Source organism: Crocuta crocuta, unplaced genomic scaffold (genome assembly GCF_008692635.1).
Source record: "Crocuta crocuta isolate KB4526 unplaced genomic scaffold, BGI_CrCroc_1.0 scaffold334, whole genome shotgun sequence".
NCBI lineage: Eukaryota > Metazoa > Chordata > Mammalia > Carnivora > Hyaenidae > Crocuta > Crocuta crocuta.
The window spans coordinates 1,484,849-1,489,761 of NW_027533260.1; the positions used below are offsets into that span (position 1 = coordinate 1,484,849).

Here is a 4,913-nt window from a genome sequence, read left to right on the forward strand (position 1 = left end):
CTCCCAGCCTTGTGCATATGACAGGCATCCAGAGAGAGAAGTGTGCAGCTCTCTCTGCCTTTGATGTCTCTCCACCCTCCTGGCTCCAGGCTCCACTTCCGCCCCAGTCCCTCACAGTCGGGAAGTTCTTCTTTAGATCTAACCTTCATCCCTCTTGCTGCGATGGCAGTCAATTTCCTATCTTTTCTCTCACCTTCTGAACTCCCCCCAGAAAAAATGACTATGCCTGACAGGAACGTTCCCTGCCTCCCTTCCCTCCTCGCCCCACCTCCCCTGGGCCCCCGAGTTTCCGATCTGCCATCTGCCCGAATCTTCTCAGGCGCGGTGCCCGAGATCTCTCAGAGCTTGGGCTGGGGAGGATGGTGATGCTTCCCCTGGCCCGCGGTTCCCTCTCGGGCTTTCTCTGCTCTCCTGCCCTCCTTACAGTCTCTCCCTCTCTCTGGCCCCTCGTGCACGGTTGTGGTTCGGTCTCTAGCCTGTCTTTGTTCCTCTGTCTTGCCATGTCTCTGCCCCTCTCTGCCTCACACGCCTCTTCTCTCTTTGGGGTCTCTTGCCACTCTGGCTCTGTTTCATTCCTTGGCCCAGGTAGGGGTGGAGAACAGGCAAGAGGTCTCCCCGCAGGGCGCCGGGGTGACAGAGGCGGCATGGTGGCCTGGCCACGTTCTGGGCCTTGGCTTCCAATGCCGGCTGTCCTGCGGACGGACAGGCTGTGTGACCGGCCATCGGCCAGTGCCTTCAGCCCTCCGGATCTGCTGCTCCACCTGTAAAATGGACACCAGAACAGCCCACGGGGAGATGCCAGTGGCTGCAGGCGTGGGCAGTGCCTACACAGCACCAGGCACATAGTGGGTGCCCAGGAAACGCTTTGCATGGCTATTAGGATTGCCCTNCCTATGCAGGGGGGTGGGGCATGCTTTGCAGGACGCTGGCTGTTGTTCAACATGGCCCCCCCCACCCCTAGAGACTTCCGGGGGACTGATGTTGCTGTCCTGACAAGATTTGTGGTCTCTGGGACCTGTTTGCTCTGGTGAGGCTGACCAGGGAGGGGCGATTGCATAGCTGCATGCCCTGGGGCAAGTGACTTTGGCTTGAGGTGCCTCGGCTTTCCTATCTGTGAAATGGGGGTCACAGCAGCCCCTCTCGGAGGGCCCAGGGGAGAACTATAGTTATTGCAAGTACAGAGTCCAGAATGGTGCCCTGGGAATGCCAGGTATGTGGCGGACATTGCCGTCGTTGGTGATGTTGGGACCGCTCAGATGTGTGCCCCAGGGCTTTGGGACCCTGCTCGGACAGCATGACGGTCAGCAGGGAGCAGGCTGTTTGGGATTCTAGAGTGTGGTATCTGGGACCTCGCCATCCAGGTAGCGCCTCGGGCACAGGCATCAGGCTGAAGGCAGTTGTGTTTGCGCGTATGGATGTGCTGCCTCTGCTAGGTGGGCCTCCTGGGGTGGGCGGGGACCGCCCCCCCCATCAGGGACCTTAGAGGTATGAGCTTGAGAAGTTGCAGCTGTTGGAGTGTGTCCTGGGCCGGTGCGGGTGGGTCTCTGTGCGGGAAGGTGGTTAGTCTGTGAGCAGCATGGACGAACCGCCATGATAACTCATTCATTCCTTCACTAAGTTTACTGAGCGCCTCCCACGTGCCAGGTACCATCATAAATGCTGGGGACCAAACTGTGCTCAAAACAGATGCAGTGCCTGCCCTTGGGGAGCTTACACTCAAGTGTGTGGGCTTGTAAGAGGCCAGATGGTGATGAATGTTATATAGAAAAGTACAAGAGGGAAGGCTCTGGAGAGGGGGAGGGTGCTGTGTGATTTGAGGTGGTCAGGATGGCCTCACCGAGAAGGTAACACTTGAGCAAAGACCTGAGAGGAGGCAGGCACAATCTGGGGGGGGTTGGGGAGGGCTATGGGATCCAGACAGGGAAGAGCAAGAGCAAAGGCCCTGAGGCAGAAATGTATGCAGCCTGTTCCAGAAGCCGAGGAGGCCGGCGTGGCCTGAGGTCAGTGAGTGAGCAGGGGAGGAGACCAGAGCTGAAGCCCAAGTAGCCCAGCCCGAGGAGAGGGGGCCTGGGAGCCGAGGTGATGTCCCCTGCCTTTGCACCTAGTGAGGCCTCCCGGGTGAGCGGCTGTGCAGCAGAGGAGGGCAGATTCTGGCTTGGATGTTGACAGGACCCCTCTGGTCGCCTGTGGGAACAGACTGGGAGGGAGGGGGAGACAGAAGCGAGGACCGACGAGTGAAGAAGGACTCTGATCTCAGGGGGAGATGGCGGGGTTGGGAGGTGGCTTGGGGGCCAGGAGGAAAGGGGGTCAGATCTGCGTGTGGCTCAAAGGTAGAGTATTTTCACTGAGCATTTAGCTAGTTGACCCCCAACAGCCCTATGAAGCCAATACTCTTATTTCCCCCGTCTGCTGGATTTCCTGCAGCTCAGAACCACCAAGTCACTGGCCTGAGGTCACACAGCAAGGGAAACAGTCCCCTGGCCCTTGATCCATGTGCTCTGATGTTGCCACTTACCTTCTGTGTCCTGGGGATGCCTTGGGCTTTGGGTGTGGAGGTGGCCTTTGTTGGCATCGACACCAGTGCTTGCACACAGTAGGGGCTCAGAAAATATCTGCTGGCTGGCTGGCCGGTTTGAGTGAATGGAAGAAAGGAGAGCGGCTTCCCTGCCCATTTTGCAGAAGTGTATGGGGAGGCACCTAGCCGGCCCTGGCTGAGGGCCAGGGGAGAGGGCTGCATCTGGGGCTGGGTTTCTTTGTGGCATGAATGGGGGCTGGCCCTTGGCTGCAGGACTGGGTGGCCCGGGATGGCGGGTGTGTCAGTGGTGGGGGCAGGAGTAAACGGCTGCAAGGTGTGGTGAGGGGCTCTGGGGAGCTCCCCGGGGGTCCTGGACGTAGTAGCTCCTGCAGGGAGACTGTGCTGGGCTATCTGTCCTTGGGGGGAGGGGGGCAGGTGCAGGAGGGGTGGTTGTGGCCCGTGGTAGGGGGTGGGGTCAGCGGTGGCCCAGCCTGGTTTTGCAGCCAGTCTGTGCCACGAGGCCGGGCTTGGCACAGCCCACAGCCCCCCCTTCCCAGGGCAGCCTGGCCGTCAACCTTCCTCCCCCGCTTCCCCCCCCTTCCCCTGCCGCCCAGAACCAATGGGTTAATTAGATAACGGAGCCTTTGATTAGCGGGGGAGGGGGAGGCCTCCCGGTGCAGGGAAGGGGGGCCGAGGAGGAGGGAGGCGAGGCGCCCTCCCCGTTCAGAAGGAGAGAAAGAAGGAGGGAGGGGGTGGGGAGGGAGGGAGCTGAGGCACAGCTTGGCTCTGCACTGCCGTGTGACTAGAAATTGTAATCGCGGAGAAAGAGAGAGACAGACAGAGCCTGGCCGAGAGAGAGACCGAGACAGACGGACAGACAGACAGAGAATCTGACCCAGACGTGGTCCCCAACCTGCGGAGAGGGTGATGGGGACGGAGCGAGAGTGAGGAGGAGATGGAGGAGAAGGAGAGAGGGGGCCTGGTAGTCCCGAGGGAGAGGGAGGCGAGACAGTGAGGGGGAGCCCCGAAGAGGGGGCTGGGGCTGAGGGGCGAGCAGGCCAGGGGGCTGGGAGAGAGGAGAAGGGGGCCGGGGCAGCGGGGGGAGAGNGAAGCCCTGGAGAACTGGGGAGGCAGAGCCCCCCGCCGGCTGGAGGCATGTGGAGGGGGGTGCCTGGGGCCCAGGGAGAGGCCCAGCGGAAGCGGAGCCACCGGGGTGAGTGTCCCTCACTACGGTTGGGGGGGGGACAAGGACGGAGATGGCTGAGGGCGAAGGAGGGAAGGGGGGGGAGGCCCAGCCGCCACCGCAGAAGCTGTGATGGGGGGGGAGGGATGCAGGCGCCTGCAGGAGAGATGGGGACAGATGCGGAGGTAGCGAGCGGCTGCAGGCCTGGACCTGGGGCAGGCGCGGCAGCCGCAATTTCTGGCCCCTGGCCTGGAGGGTGTGGGCTGGGGCGTCGCCAGTTTCAGGAGGTGGGAAAGGGGTTGGGGGGGTCAGGACAAGGGCCAGCGGAGACCTCCCTGTCACATTCGGGAAGGGGAGACCCCACTGCGCTCACATGACTCACAGAGAGCGCCGCACACGGCCCCCAGCCCGCCTGGTGGAAAAATGAGTCCAGGATACAGACACAGGACCTCCCCCTCCCCCTCTGTCTCTCCGTCTCTCCGTCTCTGTGTCTACGTCTGGCTCTCACACATGCATCCAGGCACACAGACTACGCATATGCATTTCTACCGGGGGTAAAACGATCTTGAGAACTGCAGAAGGAGGAAGCGAATGTGTGTGCGCCTGTGCGTGTGTGCCGCGTGGGGGCTGGGGGTGGCCCTGTGTCCGTGGGTCTGAGCGTCGGCTGTCTGCGGGTGTGCCCGGGACACTGCTGCTCGCGGCATGTTTGTGCAGACAGCCTCCCTCTCCCCCTCGCTAGCAGGGGCGCCCTCGGGGAGGCCTGCGGATGTGGGTACACTTGCATGTGCACCAGACTCTGCGTGGAAGGGAAGGTAAACCCAGGCCCCCCAGCCGCCTCTGCCGCTCCCTGGCCCGCTCAGCACTGGGGCAAGCCGTCCGCCTCCCGCGCCTCAGTGTCCTCATCTGCAGACTGGGCGTCCTAACAGCTTCCTCCTACAATTCCTGGGAGGCTTCCGTGAGAACGCAGTGTGCGCAGCCTGGCCTTAGAAAGGGCTTGCCCTGAAGGCCGGAGCTATTACTATTGCTGTTCTCACTGTTGCTGTTGCTATGATTCGCCCACCCACCTTTGTGGGGCCCTGACCCCACCCCGCCCACTGCCCGCTGCCCACCCAGAGCTCGGGCACAGGGTCTCTGGCCCCCAGCCCTTCCCCCACCGACTGCCCCAACACTGTCCCAGGCAGCCACCAGGCACCACCTTGGCCTTGGGCACCTGCC

At 62.1% G+C, this 4,913-nt stretch overlaps 1 protein-coding gene across 1 annotated transcript in view; it reads left to right on the forward strand.

The window, feature by feature from the left end:
• The first annotated feature begins 3,625 nt into the window (after positions 1-3,625).
• LRRC4B (leucine rich repeat containing 4B) overlaps positions 3,626-4,913 on the forward strand; it is a 25,465-nt gene continuing 24,177 nt past the window's right edge. Inside the window, 1 exon segment of the mRNA XM_077747181.1 lies at positions 3,626-3,728. The gene's annotated coding sequence lies outside the window, so the exon portion shown is untranslated.